At 42.3% G+C, this 20610-nt stretch overlaps 1 protein-coding gene across 1 annotated transcript in view; it reads right to left on the reverse strand.

Moving 5' to 3' along the window:
* Positions 1-4321, reverse strand: part of LOC103180210 (teneurin-3) — a 159978-nt gene extending 155657 nt beyond the window's left edge. The window contains exon 1 of the mRNA XM_042341646.1: positions 4128-4321. The gene's annotated coding sequence lies outside the window, so the exon portion shown is untranslated. The remainder of the gene's footprint in view (positions 1-4127) is intronic.
* Between the last annotated feature and the right edge of the window lie 16289 nt (positions 4322-20610).

Consider the following 20610-nt stretch of genomic DNA (forward strand, 5'->3'; position numbering starts at 1 on the left):
CTTTATACTAGAAAGTAGCATCACTCAAGTACACCCTCTTCTCCCGCCCTCTCTCTGCAGGGTACCTTGCTGCCCCTTTACAAATGAGAAACCACATGCAAGAAGGTATGTAGAACTCAGAGGAATGACTGTGACTTACTTTCTTTACCGGTTCCCGTGTCTTTTGTCTCATTTTAATAAATTTTGAACCCCTGTACAGGCAAGGTGGGTCGCCTTTTGTGGAGCAAGGATAATATTCCAATAAATGTCATTTATTGTGTACAGGAAATTCTCCCCCACTAATCGGTTACAACCTCTGTTCCCTCCATAATAGAAGAGGAATTCTTCACTTTAAAGTGACACGTCTGCTTTATTACTCTGGACTCCAGCAGTGAGGTGTATATATATGCCAAACACAATAGCAACTCTAGGTTTTGCATGAATACTTTAACTTTAAAGAAATCAGGAGTTAAACCCTGAAACTACTGTCCTGCTGGAATGAAGTTCAACAATTGCTATCATGTACCTTAACTCAGTTATCTATTCCCTCTTTTCCCATGTTCTTTAATTATGTGCTTGTTCTTAAAAAAAATTAAACAATTGTGGTCTTAAGTCGACTTTACGAATTGCTTTATTTTCCAAATGCACACCATGGATTGCTTTTCTTCAAATTAAATTGCAAAACATCTTATTCCTTCCAAAATATCCCTTCGATTTACCTACAAAATACGCAGTTACTAATTACACTTTACAGAAAAATCCTGTGAAGCACTTTGAGATGTCCTCTCAATGTGAAAGGTGCTATATCAAATGCAAGGATTATTATTACTATTATTCATTATTAGTCATTACACTTTACAATAAATCTCACGAAACACTTGCAAGACATCCTCCGATATGAAAGGTAATATCAAATGCAAGTATTATTAATTATTAGTATTAAAAAATAAAGCTGCTTTGAGAATCCTAAACTTTACTTCTGAAACAGCTCTTGTAAAATCAACATCGGGTTACTTTTAATTTATATTGTCTCTGCAGGGAAAGTTTAACTCTTAAGAGTTGATGGGTGAGTATGTTTTTTTTGAATAGGGCTATTTGAAGTTTCACTTTAAAGTGAGACCCATGCAAAGCTATTGTTTTCACCCAGCGTTCTGTGTCCACCTCCGCTCGCCCCAGTCGTCGGGTTTTAAAAAAAATGGTTACTTCAATCTTATTTACCGCTTACCTCTCTCTCCGCTGGGGTGTACTTTCAAATTTTAATAAATTAACATGCAAACACTGGGGTTACTTTCGATGCAAGAAATTAACGTACAAGTTGTTGTGAGAGACAAACTGCATTGTGGAGGCTTGTGATGAGTGAGACCTATTTGGCGTATAATATGATAAACCTTGCATTTTATATAGCGGCTTATCAAGTCTTCGAGATGTCTCCAGGCGCTTCACGGTATATATTGTAAAGTGAATTGACTGTATATTTTGTGGGCAAATGAGAATAATATAGAACTGAAAGAGCCACTGATTCTGTTTTAATTTTCATGGGAATAGTTTCGCAGATCATGCAACTCGACCTTTCCTAAGGCGGATCATTTCTGCAACTCAAAACCAAAAAGGTGAAGATAGTTATTTTCCCCCTTCAACTCACACTCTCTCTCTCGCCACCCTCCCCCCCCACCCCCCCCACCCCCTGCCTTTCTGGGGTTTCCCTTCCCACTGTTAAGTGCTGCTGCCAGGAATCGCCTGTAAACTTCTCACGCTCATCAAAACTTCAGGGCGACCCCCTCTCTCTGTCTCCCAGTACCTTGCGGGTGTGTGTCACTCTTTTACACCCTTCTTGGTGACACTTTAAGTCAAAAGAGGGCAGTTCCCATGGACAAGCCTTGGAGCCTCTTGTGCGTGAAATTTACAAACAATCTCTCTCGTACACAGTCCTGTTTCCTTGCAACAGTCAGTCAGTCAGTCCCCTTATTTGCTTTAAACCCATAGACGTGCAATTGGGTTTGATCGGGCGCTGCTGCAGTGTAGAATGTGTTACAGGGATTTACATGTGTTTAGTGCTCACAACTGGGAAATACACACAAAAGAGGGCTTTGTGTTGCCAGGGTTTATTGTGCGACAGTTCTGGAGCTGCCTCACCCACAGCATGTGTCTGCTGTCCCCTCACCCCCATCACCAGGTACCTGCTGCACACAGGGCAACAAGACTCAACCCTGGGGGGACAACTTGTGGGCAAACAGATTGGGGGGGGTGGGGGTGGTGGGGGGGGGGATTGGGGGGAGGGAGGGGGTCTCTGATTTCTATTTTTTTTAAAAAAAGGGAAAATGCAAGAGTTCACATGAAGGCTGAAGTGTCTCCACGTTGGGACAATGGATTCAAGTCTGGGAACTGAGTCTAAATCTAATTAAACATAAAAGTGGTTGGTTGCAAACAATTCCAATCTCTCAAAACACATGCAAGTCCCCCCCCCCCCCCCCGGACCCCCTTCACTCACTCACACTCTCTCTCTCTCTCTCTGGCCAGATGTTTGCTGTGCAGGTTACTGCAATAAGCTGCACGTTACGAAGTTGCTTAAAGAGCAAACCAAAGCTGCACGTTACTGAGAGACACACACACACACTCTGCAACTGATCGCCCTTCTGTCCATCTCTTCGTTGGAATAAACCGATGGGGTTTGAGTGCAAAGTGATCCAGGCATTTAAATAGAAATGAACACCCCCCCCCCCCCCCCACCCCATCCCCAACCCCCCACCATACACACACCATAATTCCCAGGAGCTACACGTTTAAGTTGCCACCGTTTGCATTCGACCTCATTTCCACCCAAACTTTTTCGCCTTCGCCCCTAAAAAAAAACTGGGAGCAAATGGGGGAGGGGGGGGAAACTCTGAGCAAAGTGGAAAAAAGCCACAAAAGTGACCTGGTAAGTTTCCTGGTGGACGCACTCGAGCGATCACTCGCTGTCGGGGTTTCCTTGTGAAACGCGCATTATACGCATCCGTAGCGAATTCTGTTTCAAAGGCAGTATTTTTTTTCCACCCACTGTTTTTTTTTTGGGGGGGTTGGGGGGTCTCATGTAAATTGCAATCGCCTGGCAATGAAATAACACGTCTGTGTGTGTTGGACTCGAGAGGCGAAGTGTTCTTTTTTTCCCAACTTGCACAAATAATCAACGTGACTGAGATCAGGAGAGGAAAGAAAAATGATGCTTTTCACGAAGAGGGAGACATATATGCACTGCGGGTCCAAATACACTGTGGGTTTGCAGAGAGAGAGGGAGAAAGAGAGAGGAAAGAGAAAGGGAGAGAAGGAGAGAGAGGAAAGAGAAAGGGAGAGAAGGAGAGAGAGGAAAGAGAAAGGGAGAGAAGGAGAGAGAGGTAAGAGAAAGGGAGAGAAAGGAAGAGAGAGAAAAGGGAGAAAGAGAGAGAAAGGGGAGAAAAGGAGAGAGAGAGAGAGAGAGAGAAAATGCTCCACAAAATAAAAATCTGGTTAAACCTCAGCTCTCAAGAGTTTTTCATCACTTCTTAAGGGATCTTAAGGACAACGCAGCATTGCACAGGATAACAGTCTCCCCCCTCCCCCTCCTCCCCCTCCTCCTCCCCTCCTCCCCAATAACCCACGTCCCTCATCTGCACATCGTGAAACAAAAAAGTTTGCAAAAACAATTAAAAGTGTCCGAACTTCTGTTCTGCGCTAAAGTCCACTTTCTTGTATATTTTAGAGAGAGAGAGAGAGAGAGAGAGGGGGAAGGTTGGAAAACGCTTTGAGCAAAGAGCTCCTGGTTTTCCAAAGGGGGGAAAAGTGAGGAAGGGGGAGGGGGTTGGGGGGGGGGGGGAGTGGGGGGGCAATGAATTAAAACTATTGAGATCCCTGTGTTCCCCCACTCTCCTCCTCCCCTCTGCAGCCTCATGTTCCAGGGCAATGCCTTTGGGGAGGAGAAAGCACACAAACCAACACACAGAAGAGATACCCACCGAGAGAGGGAGAGAGAGAGAGAGAGATGGAGGGAGGGAGGGAGGGAGGGAGAGAAAGGAGAGAGAGGAGAGAGAGAGAGTACACGCAGGACCGAGATGTTTGGGGGGATGTGAATGGAGCAGCGACTGATCCTTGTAGGAAACTGACACACGAGCAGCAGTCAGACAGCAGCACCTTACCTTCCTCACCCAGAGCTGCTCCAGAGGTCTCTTCCACACAAACCTACAGTGTGTGCACTGCACTGCACTGCCGGAGCTCTGCAAAACCAACCCTTTGACGTGATGGCCCTCCCTCTCCCTCTCCCTCTCTCTCCCTCCCCCTCTCTCCCTCTCTCTCTCCCTCCCTCCGTTGCCCTCGGAAACCCTGACTGTGTGGACACGGTCGGTTGGGTTTGTGAGAGATGATGATGGTTGTGTGTGTGTGTGTGTGTGCACACCCCCCCCTCGGTCTGGCTAAGCTAATGCAAAGCGGCCGTCCTCCCCCTACTGTGTCCAATCAATGTATCTGACGGGCAGTGATTTAAGGGTCAGCCATAAATACACTTGCTGTGAATGATGGCTTTCCAACGCTTCTCCTGTAGCTGTTAACTACCAACTAACTCTCCATATAACAAGTTGAAGCTCTGCGGCCAGGGCTCGGGTTAACCGTGTCGTCGGTGGTTACCGCGTGCTGTAATAATAATAATAATCCTTGCATTTGATATAGCGCTTTTCACGTCGGGAGGACGTCCCAAAGCGCTTCACAGAATATACTGTAAAGTGAATTGACTGTATATTTGTGGGCGAACGCGGCAGCCAATTGCGCACAGCAATGTCCCACAAACAGTCGTAGATTGAAAATGACCAATTTATTATTGTTAGGGGTTTTGGAGGGATTATTATTAGGCTCTGTGTGGAGTAAGGAAACTTGCCCAAGGTTTCGCCCTCTGCCTGGAATTGAACCCAGGTGTCTCGCTTGCAAAGCAAGTGCTCTAACCACTGAGCTACAGGACTCCACGTACTATAGAATATATTGCAAAGTGCATTTACTGTATATTTTGCGGGTGGAACGCAACGGTCAGTTTGCACACACCGCGATGCCCCGCAAACCGCCGCAGAGTGAGTGAGTGACCGATTTTGTTTTGCGGGATTGTCGGCCAGGACACTGCGAGAAATTCCCTGCTCTTTTCGAATCGTGCCACGGAAGCTTTAATGCCCACCTGAGCAGGCAGTTGAGACCTCAGTTTAATGGGTCATCCGTAGGACGGTGCCTCAACCGAGGAACAGATGAGGATTGTACGCGTTGGCACACGGTCATCGAGAGTACAGATTGGGAATGTGGTCAGATATGAAGCACCGGGTGAAAAAAGTGACAGTTCCTAAAAAAATGTCCCAAATAGAACTGTCGTATTTTCCATCCATTCCCAACGGCGGGCTGTGCGAGTGAACTGGTTTTTGAAAATGTTTTTGCTGTTATTTGGATGCTGTTTAGCTGATCTGAATTGTTGAGCTTATGTCGAAACATTGCTTCACAGGACACCAACTGAGTTAAGCCGGAATCCAGTTTTTAATTGCATTAAAATGCCAATCTGACTCGATCTGGCTGTGTTTGTCAGTCGCACTCAGTGGGTAGCATGTTCGCCTCTGGGTCAGAAGGTTGTGGGTTCAAGCCCCACTTCAGGACTTTGAGCTCAAAGTCTCGGCAGACACTCCAATGCAATGCATTGTTTGAGGTGCCGTTCTTCGGATAAGACATTAAATAACTGAGTACCTGTCGATCTATTCAGGTGGATGTTAAATATCCCATGGCAATATTTGAAGAGTTTTTGTTCCCATTGGCAAACAAACTTCTAGCTAAAATTGGTCATTCAACTTCATAACTATTTCATGGTCTGCTTCACGTCCCTCGCCTTGCTAGCCCCACCATTGGTGGGCCGGCCTTCCATCACTCTGCCCCCACCCTCTGGAACTCCATTCTGCAGTTCCTCCGCCTCCCCCCTCCCTCGCCATCTTCAAAACCTGTCTCAAGACACTCCACTTCGACCGCGCTTTCGATCTCCCTGCTTCCCCCCCCGGCCTCCATCCTCCCCCACCCCGACCCCCAGGTCAGTTCCGTAACTCGGTCTGTCCAGCGCCTTGGGACGTCCTCCCGACGTGAAAAGCGCTTTACAAATGTAATTTTGTTGTTGCTGTTTGTTGGATGTTGTTGGGAGCAAACTGGCCAACACTTGTTAATAAATACACAGTCACTATACTTTACAGTAAAATCCTGTGTAGTGCTTTGAGACTTTTCAATAATCTGATAATGCACTGTATCAAATGCAAGGATTATTATTATCTCTGCGATCGGGAGCAATAATCAAGCGCAGACATTTTTAGGCCCAACTATTCTGGTGACGCCGGGCAGAAGATAACATGTTTGACAATATAATTATCATAGGTATTATGAAACATAAAACTTTTCACCCATAAACTATCACATAACAAATGTTAGAGATAAGGAGAGACCATTGAATCCAAAGAAGTGTTTCCCTCCAATACATAAATTTTCCTAGCATGATATTTGGTAGCATTTTGCAAAACAGACCCCGATGTTTTCCTTGGTAGATTATTTCAAACATTTATCTCTTCGCACGGGACTCAATGTAATAAAAAATAATCCATGCCTTTAATATTGTGCTTTCACATTGGAAGGACATTTCAAAGCACTTTACACGATATACTGTAAATACTGTGTATTTTGTAAGCAAATGCAGTAGCCAATATGTGCACAGCAATACAATACAAAATTGTATTTGTAAAGCACCTTTCACTTCGGGAGAACGTCCCAAGGCGCTGAACAGTTAGGTATTAGGACCTGAGTTTGGGGGGTGGTGGTGGGATTAGGGAGGGTGGAGGGCAAAGAGGATAGGAGGCTGGCCGAATGAATAGTTGAAGAGGAGGGTCTTCAGGCGAGCCTTGAAGGAGGCGAGGGAGTGAGCAAAGCAAACAGAATCCGGCATGGAGTTCCAGAGGGTGGGGGTGGAGAGGCTGAAGGCAATGTCTCTTGAATAAGCAGTAAAGTATTGAAACAGTAATGCAGTTTCACAGTTTCAATGTAGTCCAATGTTAAGACCAATTATATCTGGGAGATTGTTGGTCAGGACACCAAGAGAAACTCACTTCTCTTTTTGAATAGTGCCATAGCATCTTTATCATCCATCTGAACAGGCAGGAAGATGGCATGTGGGTTTAATGTCTCATCTGAAGGATGGCACTTCTTACAATGTAGAATGCCCCTGGCACTGAACTGGAGAGTCAGCCTAGACTATATGAGTACCAATAACAACAAGATTACATTTGTATAGCGCCTTTCACATCGGGAGGATGTCCCAAGGCACTGGACAGTGTACAGCATTTCAGACCTGAGCTGGATTCGAGGGGGGGGGGTGGAGAAGGGCGGGGAGTCCTGACGTGGGGCTTGGACTCACAACCTTCTGGCTCAGAGGTGAGACTCCTACCCACTGAGCCAAGCTGTCACACATCCGTTTTTACTTAATAAAGGTTTTCATATTTTCATTTCTGTAAATATATGATCCACAATCATGAAACGTTTCAACAATATTTTGTTTAATTTTTGATACTCACAGATACTGTCCAGCTCTTTTGTGAAACTCAAGATGTGTTGGCACCAAATCTGATTTGCACCGCAATTCCAGGAAAGATACCTGGCAGTGTGAACCCTTTAAATTAATGTAATATGCAGTTTCAAATATATAATCCCTGCATTTGATATAACGCCTTTTCATTTCATTGAAATGTCTCAGAGCGATTCATGCTTCAGAGGATTTTACTGTAAAATGTAGTGACTGTTTTTATAAGCAAACCCCACAGCCAATTTACACATGTTAATAATACCACTATTACTAATCCTTGCATTTGATGTAGTGCCTGATCAGGTCTTCGAGACGTCTCAGAGCGCTTCACAGAATATGTTGTAAAGTGAATTGACTGTATATTATGTGGGTGAATTGCAGCAGCCAATTGCACACAGCAGTGTCCCACAAACAGTCATGGATTGAGTGACCAAAGTATTCATTTTTAAAAAAAAATTTTGACGGGATTATTACCCCCGGAAAAGCGATCCACAAATCGACTAACAATTGGGTTCCTATTTTACTGCTAGGTAAACAGAGGTGTGCGGAGTAAGAAAACTTGCCCAACATTTTGCCCTACCAAGAATCAAACCCAGGTCCTCTCGCTTGCGAGGCGGTTACTCTAGCCACTAAGCTACAGGACTCCAGTGCACCACAAGCAGCCATGAAGTAAATGATCAATTTTATCTGGGATATTATTGGCCATGGGATTGTTAATGCCCACCTGATCAGGCAGATGGAACTTGATTTAACAAGAATTTGATTTCTCTGAAGGACAGCACCTGTGACTTACAGAGCTCCATCATCACTGCACTAAAGGGTCAGACTGGACTGTGAGCTCAAATAGGTATTCTTGTAATGCATTTGATGTTTGCAGTATATTTTCAGGCCATCAAACTTTCTGTACCTAAGTGTGCATGTGCTTAGTTTTAAAGCTATATTGGCATTTCATTGAGACGTTCTTTTGTTGGCAGGATCAATCTTCATTTAACTGTTCATGTTGCAGGAGATGCTTTCCAATATTGTTATAATTTTTCTATGAATTCTTAAAATAATAGATAGACTAAATAATGTAAAAAACTTCCTAGTGGTAAGATACAATTCATTATGATCACGGTCCCTCTATAAGTGTCAGCCTGGCTCAGTTGCTAGTACTCTCACCTCTGAGTCAGAAAGCTCTGGGTTCCAGTACAGCTTTAGGACTTTGAACTAACTCACTAGTTTTTAGTGACACTCAAATGCAGTGATGTGGGAGTGCTCAATTGCTGGATGTGTTGACCTTCAGATGAGACTTTAAACTGAAGTCATGTATGTCTGATCTCATGGCAGTATTTGAGAAGAGATGGGAATTTCTCCTAATGTTTTGGCCAACAATCTCCCAGATAAAATTTGATTAGCCATTTCATGGCTTTTTTGGGGGACATTGTTGTGCGTAAATTGGCTGCTGCACTCCCCAACAAAAATAATTACACTTTACAGTATATCCCGTGAGGAAGTTTGTGATGTCCTCATGATGGAAACATGAAAGGCCTTATAACACACACACCGGTTACTTTCTTTAATTTATTTTATAAAATTGAAATATATATTTTGCAAGAAATTATTTAATGCGTAAGTGCTCTAAGTGTACAATTCATTAGGTCCATCTTGTCAAAACCAATCATTGAAGAAATAAATTGAACATTTTAGGGGGGAATCCATCAGGGGGGAGACCAACAGTTGTGCTGCTGTTCTCAATCTCAATCAATCAGCCTTCCATGGTCTTGCTCCCCCCTCCCTCTCCGACCTCCTGACCCGCTACCATCCTGTTCGCTCCCTCTGCTCAGCGGGCTCTGGCCTGCTTCACGTCCCCCGCCTTGCTCGCCCCATTATCGGAGGGTGGGCCTTCTGCCACTCTGCCCCCACCCTCTGAAACTCCATCTCGCAGTTCCTCCGTCTCGCCCCTCCCTTGCCACCTTCAAGACCCACTCAAGACCCTCCTCTTCGACCGTGTTTTCGATCTCCTGTAGCTCAGTGGTTAGAGAACTCGCTTTGCAAGCGAGAGACCTGAGTTCAATTCCAGGCAGGAAAAGCTTGGGCAAGTTTCCTTACACCACACCCCTAATAATAATCCCTCCAAAAACCAAAAACAATAATAAATTGGTCATTTTCAATCCATGACTGTTTGTGGGACATTGCTGTGCGCAATTGGCTGTCGTGTTCGCCCACAAATATACAGTCAATTCACTTTACAATGTGTTCTGTGAAGCGCTTTGGGACATCCTCCCGACGTGAAAAGCGCTATATCAAATGCAAGGATTATTACTATTATTCCCCCCTGCCCTCCCCTGACCCTCAGCTTGGGTCCGTAACTCTGTCTGTCCAGCGCCTTGGGACGTTCTCCCAATGTGAAAGGCGCTTTACAAATGTAATTTTGTTGTTGTTTTGTTCTTTGCACTATTTTTAAATAGCTTGGAGGAAAGTATGTTTAAATCTAAAGTGTACTGATCATGTCAAGTTATGTAGACAGGTGAGTAATTACATAATACAGGATAAATTGTGCACAAAAGTGTACACAAAAAGATCAGACCATTTCAACAGATGTGCCAAGGAGCGGCAGATGGATTCTAATCTAGGAAAATGCAAGCTAATGGATATTGGAACAAAACATGTGCAAACAATTAGGAGGAATGGAAAGGGAACGGTGCGATTATTGATCATTCACTGAACATTTCTGGTCTCTGTCAATCCGAGAAAAATGCAATATGTGATGTGACCATCATAATAATAATAATAATCCTTGCATTTGATACAGTGTCTTATTATGTCATCGAAATTTCTCAAAAAGCTTCACAGGATATTTACTGTGGGCAAATTCATCAGCCAATTTCCCACAAACAGCCATGAAGCGAATGATCAACTTTATGTGGGAGATTCTGGGCCAGGATACTGGGAGAAATTTCCTTCTCCTTTTAAGTGGGATCTTTAACGGTGTCATGCCAAACCATTGTGCTAAAACAGTTGGTAATTAAACCCTGGTCAGCACGTCAACTTTTGGTGATGTGGTAATTACCATCACTATTTTGTGGAGAGCAAGTGCTGAAGAAAGCTACGTGACACAGTGAAGCAACAAACAAATGTTGCAGTGACAGTCTCATGTGCAAAGTACTCCAATTTAATGAAATGATAATGTCCTGTACTGTACAGTTCAGCTGAAGGAAGTTTATCTGAAAACGTTGTTTGCATCAGTTTGACTCAGTTGGCTGAGGTCTTGCCTCTGTGTCAGAAGGTTGAGGGTCTGAGCCAGGGCAAAAGGTCTTAATTTTGGACTATGTTGACACTCCAGTGCAATATCAAGGGAGTGCTGTTGATGGTGCTAGCCTTTGAAAGATACATTAATCCAAGATTTTAAGTAGACATTAAAGATCTCACAGCACCATTTTGAAGAAGAGGTATGTTAGTGTCTCAGTTAATATTCCTCTCTCATTCAACTTCACCAACAAACAGAGGAATAGTTTATTCTTATCTCTGTTTGGGGAATGTAACTGATGTACATTAGTTGCATATTTGCCTACATAACATGAGTCAGAGCACTTGAAAGTAACGTATTGTGTGGGAAGCGCTTTGAGTCGTTTTGACATGAAAAGCAGCTATATCAAATAGAAATATTGCTTTATTTATGTAGGATTATTAAAGGCAGAAAAACAAGTAAAATGTAATCATACGAGTAACAGTTTTCAGAGTATTTGATGGCACAGCAGAGTCATAAACACTGAACAGTAATTATTGCAGACAAACAACAAATCATGTCAGCAATAGCACAACAGAGATTACTAACCAGCAGTGTAAGAACAACAATTTGCAGTTTATAATGCCTTTCACATAGGATAACTGTCTCAAAGGGCTACACGATAGTGGTGGGGATCACTGAGCAACTGTATCCAGTGTAAAACTGGTACAAAGTTGCTACAATTTACATTAAATCCTATGTAATACTTTGTGATGTAATTTAACATGTGATTCAACAATGTAATAAGGTGCAATATTAAAGGCAATGATTATGATTATTACTGTTATCATTATGACACACGAGTCATTTTTACACTCATTGTTTAGCTAAACATTAGCTGTTTCTCTATAAAATGTTCTCTTTGTTTTATTTACTTCACAGAATCATAGAATTATACAGCACAGAAAGAGGTCATTCATCTCATCGTGTCAGTGACGGCTCTTTGAAAAGAGCTATCCAATTCAATCCCACTCCCCCGCTCTCTCCCCATAGCCCTGCAAACGTATCCTCCCCAAATAATTATCTACTTGTCTCTTAAAAGTTGTTATTGAATCGGCTTCCACCATTCTTTCAGGCAATGCATTCTAGATCCAAACCACTTGCTGTGTGGAAAAACTTCTCCTCACCTCCCCTGTTTCCTTTAACAACTATTTTAAATCAGTGTCCTCATGTTACAATTGGTGTCCTTGGGTTATTTATTCAATTAATTTGGAGATCTGGGCAGGGGGAACTTAGAAGCCTCTATTTGAAATGGCTTTCTTGAGGATCTGTGGTGCACAGGATCTGCAAAGTATAATATAACCACACTGCAGCATGCAAGAGAGCACTCTTGAACAAAGTGAGGTCAGAATCTTTTTGTAAACTGTAAAATTAAATCATCCAAAAAATAAAACCACGCAATCACCATTGAGTTCCCCCCACAACTGTCCTAGGCAACAATCCTCCAGATCTTTAATGGCTGTCTGTGGGATATTGTTGTGCACAAATTGCCCGCCACCTACAAATAGTCACTACACTTCACAATAATCTGTGAAGTGTTTTGAGACATTTTGACATTCTTGGCTCTTATATCAAATGTAAGAAGTATTATTCACAGAGACTGGTGATTAAACAGGTGGTAGGGTGGCAAAAACATATGGCAGGCATTAATTGACACAGCGGTTTGGAATCCCTCCCCCACCGCACCACCCAACTAATTTCTCTCTGCTTGTTCTATCAGCTGCACACATTTCCTTTTGCCTCATATCCAATATCCTTTTGGAGCTTGAAAATTGGGACACTGAAATGTAGAAATGACAAACACACTGAACTTATCTAAATGCTAATTACCATCAAATTGTTTCAATGTTTTCTCTTGATCATCATCTTATTGAATGAATTCTGAAGGACTTTCTACCTTTTATAAATTTTTCACACGCGTGAGATCCATATTTACAACAATTTACATTTATACAGCATCTTTCATGTCAGAAGATAGTCTTAAAACCTTTCACAAGGCTAACAAGGAGACTGAGTTGGCATGAGGGAAGCTGAGGCAGGGAAGAAAAGATGTCTTAAGGCGAGTTTCGAAAATGGTGAAGGATTTGGCAAGATGGAAGATACAGACTCAAATGTATATTATGTTAAACAGGTGAAACTCTTGTTCTTCACTTCTACACAAATAAATTACTAAATAACAGGCCATTTTATTAGAATCATCGTTTTATTGCTATTCTGTTCATTTATGCGATATTTTGGGACAAAACAGTTTTGTCACAGATAATGTTACATTATCTGTCTCTTCCTGTCATGTGGGGTAATACTGCTACCGTAAATGGATTCCATTAATGTGACAAACACACAGAAATAAACAGGAGTAGTATCCTATATTATATGAAGTAAATGAGTTACAGGCTATTGCATAAGCTTCGGGCACACACTATTCTCAACTGCAAATAAGGTGCCTTTTTGCGTTTTATGAAGGGACATCTAATACAAATGTGAATAATAAAAATAATGCTTGCATTTGATATAGCGCAATATCATGTATTCGAGACGTCTCAAAGTGCTTCACAGAATATACTGTAAAGTGAATTGACTGTATATTCTGTGGGGGAAACATGGCAGTCAATTGCGCACAGCAATGTCCCACAAACAGTCAGGGATTGAGAGACCAAATTATTATATTTTTAAAAAAAAGAATTTGTTAGTTTCAAAATACAGTACACTAGCTCGAAACTCTGATTCAGCTTGTTCCTTCTTCACTCTTACACTTTATATCAATAGAACCCTTTCTCACAACTCCCCTTCACTTATATCTCAAGTATCTAATAATAATACTTCTTGCATTTGATATTGTGCCTTATCACTTCGTTGAGATGTCTCAAAGTGCTTCACATGATATACTATTCAGTGAATTGACTGTATATTTTGTGGGCAAAGTGTGGCAATCCAATTGTGCACAGTGGCCTTCCACAACAGTCATGGATTGAGTGACCAAATTATTATTATTTTTTTGGGACGTATTATTACCATCAGAAAGCGATCCGCCAATCAACTAAGAACTGGATTCCTACTTACTGCTGGGTAAAAATAGGTGCGTGGAGTAAGGAAACGTGCCTATGGTTTCACCCTGCCTTTCACTTATGAGGTTGCTATATTACTGTAAACTGTCATCCCCTCGCCAACGATTCCCAGATAAAATTGACCATTCACTTCATGGCTGTTCTATGGGAAACCACTGTGTCCAATTTGGCTACTGCATTCAACTACAAAATACAGTCACTACACTTGAAAGCCGATATATCAAATAAAAATAATTCTTCTTATAACTAATATTGTATTATTTTAAATTTCTCAGTCATTAGCCTCAGATGCATAAAGCCATACTAATGTTCATTTACAGGCAATGGATCTGAAGGCTGGAGTTTCATCTTGAAATTCAGATGAAGGGATAAAAAATGTGATGGTAAAAGTGATTTGACCACATTAAAAATTTTGTCCCTATTCATATCTCAGTTGATGTCTGGCAGGTGAATTTCTCTCCCCTCCAATTGTGCCACAATGGTTGAGCCTTCAACTAACTCATCGCTGTCGTTCAACTTGCCGCCTGGCAGAATACATTACAAAATTACATTTCTATAATACCTTTCGCATCGGGAGGATGTAGGAAGCTGCTGGATAGTCAAGGATTTGGATCCGAGCAGGGGATGGGGCTGGTTGGGGTAAGGGAGGGTAGAGGGTAGGAGGGTAGCCAAAGACACGGTCAAAGAGGAGGTTCTTGAGACATTCCTTGAAGGAGGCAAGGGAGGAAGTGAGGTGAAGAGAATGTGGGATAGAGTTCCAAAGGGTGGGGGCGGAGAGGCTGAAGGCCTGAGTGCCAATGGCGGGGCTGGCCAGGTTGAGTACATGGAACAGGCCAGAGCCTTCTGAACGGAAGACAGGTTGATAAGGGCTGAGCAGGTCGAAGAGGTAGGAAGTGGCAAGGGGTGGAGGGTGGAGGCAAGGCCGTGGAGAATGTAATATTGCTGCTTCACAAGATACTTAAACGTTGATGATTCAGGATTCGGGAAGCTGTCACTGAAATTTGTAGGGTGGTTATTCAAATAGTGGCTGCAAGCTCGCTTCAGGCTAAACTGTGATAAACATGACGGGAGAGGGGGTTCCCCTGTGAACAGACACTGACTATTATTTGATAATGTGATAATTTCATTATCACTTGTCGCATTTTCACCGATATACTGCTAAGTTTTTCTCACAGTTTTTAATAATGTCTGAGGGCAATGATTAGATTATTGTTTCTAATCACTCCCAGCTGCACATTGTTTTTTCTGCAATATAGATGTGCAGAGGAGAAGGCTTCAAGGCTAGATTCCTGTGAACATTTCATATACATGCCCGCTTTAACACGAGAGTAGAGTGGACAGATTTTGAAACAGGGAATAAGATGGAGATCTTTTAAAAATATATATTTTATTTCAGTCTTTAAGCAGTTTTAATATGCTTCACTATAGTACTGTTCCAGATTGTATAAGTTTTCTTCTAACACCTATGACAATGTTCAGTATTGTTACAGGCAAAGTAATTTCCATTATAATGTACAGACTGAGATTTCTCCCACCAGAATGGCATGAGCAGGAAGATTTGGCCAAAAGTGGCCAGCACTGAGACGTGTGGCAAATTCCACTGATTTATTATTAGAATCAGGCTATTCATAGTATTCCCTGAGCAAACTAGAAAAATATAAACTTGCCATGTTTACTGCACAAGCCAGGAGTTTGGTGCTATAAATATTTTGCTTTTAAGATATTCAGTGAAGTGGTGACAGTCTGCTTAGTGTATGTTAGCAGTCTGGGCAGATGGAGAAATGCAGAAATTCATTTCAACCACTCCAAACGTACGTTTGATATATTTTGGTAAAAACGTTTGTTTCCTAAAAGAAAACATAGAATATTTGAAGGTACAACAAGAGTAACAGCAACACAAGTCAACAATGTAAATATGTTACTGTGATACTGAAGGGTTAACAGACGAAAAAGCGATAGAAAACTGATAAAAGATAAAATGCTGATAAAAATAATACTTAACATTTGATATACTGTAGTGCTGCCTTATCACGTCAAAACATCTTCATTACGCTTCACACAATGAGTTATTACTTTGAAGTACAGCGATTATTATTATGCAAGCAAACACTGCAGCTAATCTGCATCAGCAATATCACACAATCAGCTCTAGATGAATAACAGATTTAATTTGTTGTATACTTTTGTGAATTTGGATGAGGGAAAATATTGGCAGCGCGATTGATAGAACTAGGTATGAAGAGTTTGTACACTGTCCTTTCACTGCATTGCAGATAACAAGGATCCTGTCCTTACTAACGTCCTCACACACTGACATGCACAGACATACACTCACACATAGTTCCATGAAGGATATTCACGAGGAGGAACCCTAGCTGATTTTCTCCTCTCTAAGTATCTCAGTGCATTGCATGCATGGAACCTATGAGCTCTACGTGGCTCAATTGCTCACTGGATAAATTCACGGAGCTGTCAGCGGAGCTCACCGAACAACTATTTATGTAGACAATACTGCTTTTGAACACTAATTCTGCATATAGGGCGATTAGAAGAAACAGTGAATACCTCTCTGCAGCAGGTCAACGTTTTGTTTCTAAGATTATAAATGAGTTCTTTATGGTCCTGTTGAAAAATGCGTGACAGCCCTTTTTAAAAATTCCATTAATGCATGTTTTATAAGATTCATTTAGTATACAGCGTCACATTAAGTCTTGGGCAAAGACGGCTACCCTGGATCTACTTTCATAGCAACTGAACAAACAAAAAAGACACTGTTTAAAACAATCTGTAAATACAATACAATTGGAGTTAATCTCTCCATTGTACACAGTCCAACAATTGCCATTTTCAGCACCAGCAGACAACCAATGTAAAAGAAACGGTTCGTTACAGGTGTAACTTTGTTTCCATAACATTCAGCCTATTGAAAAAAGCCAGGGTTGTTTTTAACTGTGGGCCAGAATTATCTCACCAATAAGAAAGAGTGTCCTGCCAAGCCTTTCTCTAACAGAGAATGACACACAATGCCATATGAGTTCAGAATTTCATCTATAAGCAGCAGCAATAGGCACAGTGGGGATCTGAATGCTGCTCTGACTGTGTCATTTTTTAATCCCCTCCTGGTTTTCTCTTGCGACTGACCTCATGCTGTGATGAAGTTATCATAGAGGACAGATTTACTTTCACCAATGAATTCATACCCTAGTCTGTATTATCCCCAGCAGATCAAAACTTTGCTTTCATCAAATGGCATTATCTGCATAGAGAAAAGCATGCAATTTCTCAAAAATTTCACACAAACCAAACAGTGCTTTCAAGGGCTGGGGAAAAATGTAATTTGCTAGTGCACACAATTCCAACCACGCACATTCAGATTGATGAAGAGAAGTCGCTTTTGTTGTGACTCGGGGATTGTTCAAACTTTTTTTCTTCCCCACCTCCTTCATTTTGATCTGAAAGAGCTTCAAGGGCTAGGAAAAGTCTAATTTTCAATAGTTCTGAAGAGTTTGAGTGACAAAAATCCCCTCACCAGCTCTGCACAAAATTAACAGCAAAAATTCAGTGCAGATTGGGAGACTTGCCATCGAATATATTAGCCATGCTTCCATGAAACCCAACAAAGTAGCTGTCATTTAAATGACTGCACAGTACAGAACTGCAGCTAAAAAGTGCCACTCGGCATGCGTCAGCCTCTTCAGATCTGAGGACTGTACACAATAAAGGACTAATTTGATACTTTGCAAGTTCATTATCAACATCATTTTCTACTTCTTTTAATCCAGATCTTTTATCTGATCCAAAACTCTGCAGCTCATGTACTCTCACGCACCAAGCTCCGCGACTCCATCACTCCCACCCTTGCCCGACTCCCTGGCTCCCCATCTCCCAGAGGATCGAATTCAAGTTCCTCGTGCTCACTTTCAAGGCCATCCGTGGCATTGTCCCCTCCTACCTCTCTGACCTGCTGACTCCCTACCAACCTGTCCGCTCCCTCCGTTCAGTTGGCTCCGGCCTGCTCCATGTCTCCTGCCCAACCCGCCTTACCATCGGTGGCCGGGCTTTCAGCCTCTCTGCCCCCACACCCTAGAACTCCATCCCATATTCCCTTCACCTTGCTTCCCCTCTTGCCTCCTTCAAGGCCGGTCTCAAGACCGTTCTCTTCGATCGTGCCTTTGGTCTCCCTCCCACCTCTCTGCCTTCCCTCACCCCTATACCAGCTCTTCCCCATGCTCGGGCCCCGACACCTGACTGTTCAGCACTTTGGGACGTCCTCCCAGTGTGAAAGGCACTCTATAAATGTAATTTTGTTGTTGTTGTTGATTGTTTTGAGATGTAACAACAATAACAAATTACGTTTATGTTGCGCGTTTCAGGTCAGCAGGATGTCCCAAGTCACTGGACAGTCCAACGTTTGCATTCAAGCTGGGGTGGGATTCAGGAAAGGTGGGGGCCAAGGGGGTGGGGATGAATGGGGTTGGGAAGATGATCAAAGGTGTGGTCAAAGAGGAAGGTCTTGAGATGGAACTTGAAGGAGGTGAGGGAAGGGGAGAGGTGAAGGGAGTCCAGGATAGAGTTCCAGACAGTGATGGCAGATAGGCTAAAGGCTTGACTGCCGATGGTGGGGCAGACAGGGCAGGGGAGGTGAAGCAGGTCAGTGGCTGCTAAGCAGAGGGAATGGGCGGGTTATAATAATAATAATAATAATAATCCTTGCATTTGATATAGCGCTTTTCACGTCGGAAAGAAAGTCACAGAGGTAGGATGGGGCAAGACTGTGGAATGATTTAAAAGTGAACATGAGAATCTTGAACTCAATCCTCTGGGGGATGGGGAGCCAATGGAGCCGGGCGAGGATGGGCTGAGAGGCTCACAGAGTCTCGTGCAGGAGAGAACATGAGCTGCAGAATTCTGGGTGGTTTGCAGCTTGTGGAGGGAAGAGTTGGGTAGTCTGGTGAGCAGGGAGTTGGTGTAGTATTGCAATATGAAAAAGGCATTTGTCATTAGGCAAGCATTTACTTTCTTCCTTTTGTGCCTGTGACCAACAACTTGCATTTATATGGAGCTCTTCACACAGGATAACATTTCAGGCTAATTCTGGATGCTCTCAGATGCTACGTTCGAGTAAATCTAGAACCAGGTGGAACTTCTACCCAATGTTCTTCACTCACATTGAAGTGAGATCAGGAGCCTAGTGTAGAGGATTTGTTAGCACAACCATTGCCTGGGTAGTGTATTGGATAACACAGCAAACATCTCTCTTGCCTTATTTTTAATTAGTTAAATTATTTGTTCATTCTCATTGCTTACAATTTCCAAAGCTCTCACGACTGATTTTACTCGTAATGCACAAGGACCAATGAATTAATTTCAACTGCAGTAATAGTCTGCACAGATATCAATCTGGTGAATATATTATTTCAGAATTCTAGCATCTGCAGTATTTTGCGTTTTATTGGTGAATATATTTGTTCTCTCTGAAGGACCTGAATTAAAGTTGAATAATCCACTCCATTTCTGTCATAAAGTATTTTACAATGCCTTCCACTCTCCTTTCTTCAGGTCTGCCTGTGTTTAAAACAACCAAGATCATGTTGCTGTTCTGTAAAAGACCACTAGGAGGGGGTAAGAATTGACCCCTGTTTGATTTTCAATGAATGAGAGAAGATTGTGTGGGGTAAAATTCCACCTGGGTCTAGATTTACTCCATCATTGTAACATTTCAGAGTGTGCAGAGCTTGATAATAATAATCTTTGCATTTGATCTGGTGCCTATCATGTCAGAAAGCCTTCACAGAATTTACTGTAATCTGTATGTGACAGCTCATTCGAATACAGCAATAGTTCAGAAACAGCCTATGAAGTCAATGATGAATTTTATCTGGGAGATTGTTGGCCAGGACCCAGGGAGAATCCCCCTTCTCTTATTGAATAGTGCCATGGGATCTTGTATGTCCACCTGAAAAGGTAGGCAGCAACTTGGCAAATTGTTGGAATTCAGTTTCAACTCTGAAGCCCTTGTCCCCATATTTATTGAAAGGAAACTCACAGGAAACTAATTTAAAAATTGAAGACAGTGTTTAAGAATTTAACAACTCGGAGCACTTGCCAAATTCTGAATGCTCTCAGATGCTACGTTAATAGAATAGATCTAGACCCAGGTGCAGTTTCTACCCAATGGTCTTTAGTCCATGTCTCTTTCCTGTCAACCAGGTGAGATCAGATCATCCTCAATGAGGATTTGTTGGCACAACCAATGTCTGGATCGGTGTACTGGAGTTCCAACATAATGAGCCACTTGCTTTGAGCGTCTTTATTTATTTACTTATTTTGCTATCAAGGCATTAACCAGGTCTAAATTGCACAATTTCTTATTAGGATTGCCTAAATAAGGATTCTGAGTCATGCAAATGGAAACTCTTTCATTAATCAAAAGTATGTTATACCAGCCCATGGGAACTCCAACCTGATACAACTACTTCTGGCGCAGATGGTCAGAAATTTTACCAGGATTCTTCATTAAGGAATCTATGAAGAAATATCACAAATTAAACTTCCTGAGAGTCAATTTCAAAAGCAGTCAATTTTTACTGCATGGATTTTAAGTAGTTTCATTTTTACACAGGTCCTGTACTTTAGATTGTTTCTGCACCTACAAAATATAGTAAATCCTGTGAAGCACTTTGAGACGTACTCCCGATAAGAAAGGTGATAATAAT

This window comes from Callorhinchus milii, unplaced genomic scaffold (genome assembly GCF_018977255.1).
Source record: "Callorhinchus milii isolate IMCB2004 unplaced genomic scaffold, IMCB_Cmil_1.0 Scaffold1, whole genome shotgun sequence".
Classification (NCBI taxonomy): domain Eukaryota; kingdom Metazoa; phylum Chordata; class Chondrichthyes; order Chimaeriformes; family Callorhinchidae; genus Callorhinchus; species Callorhinchus milii.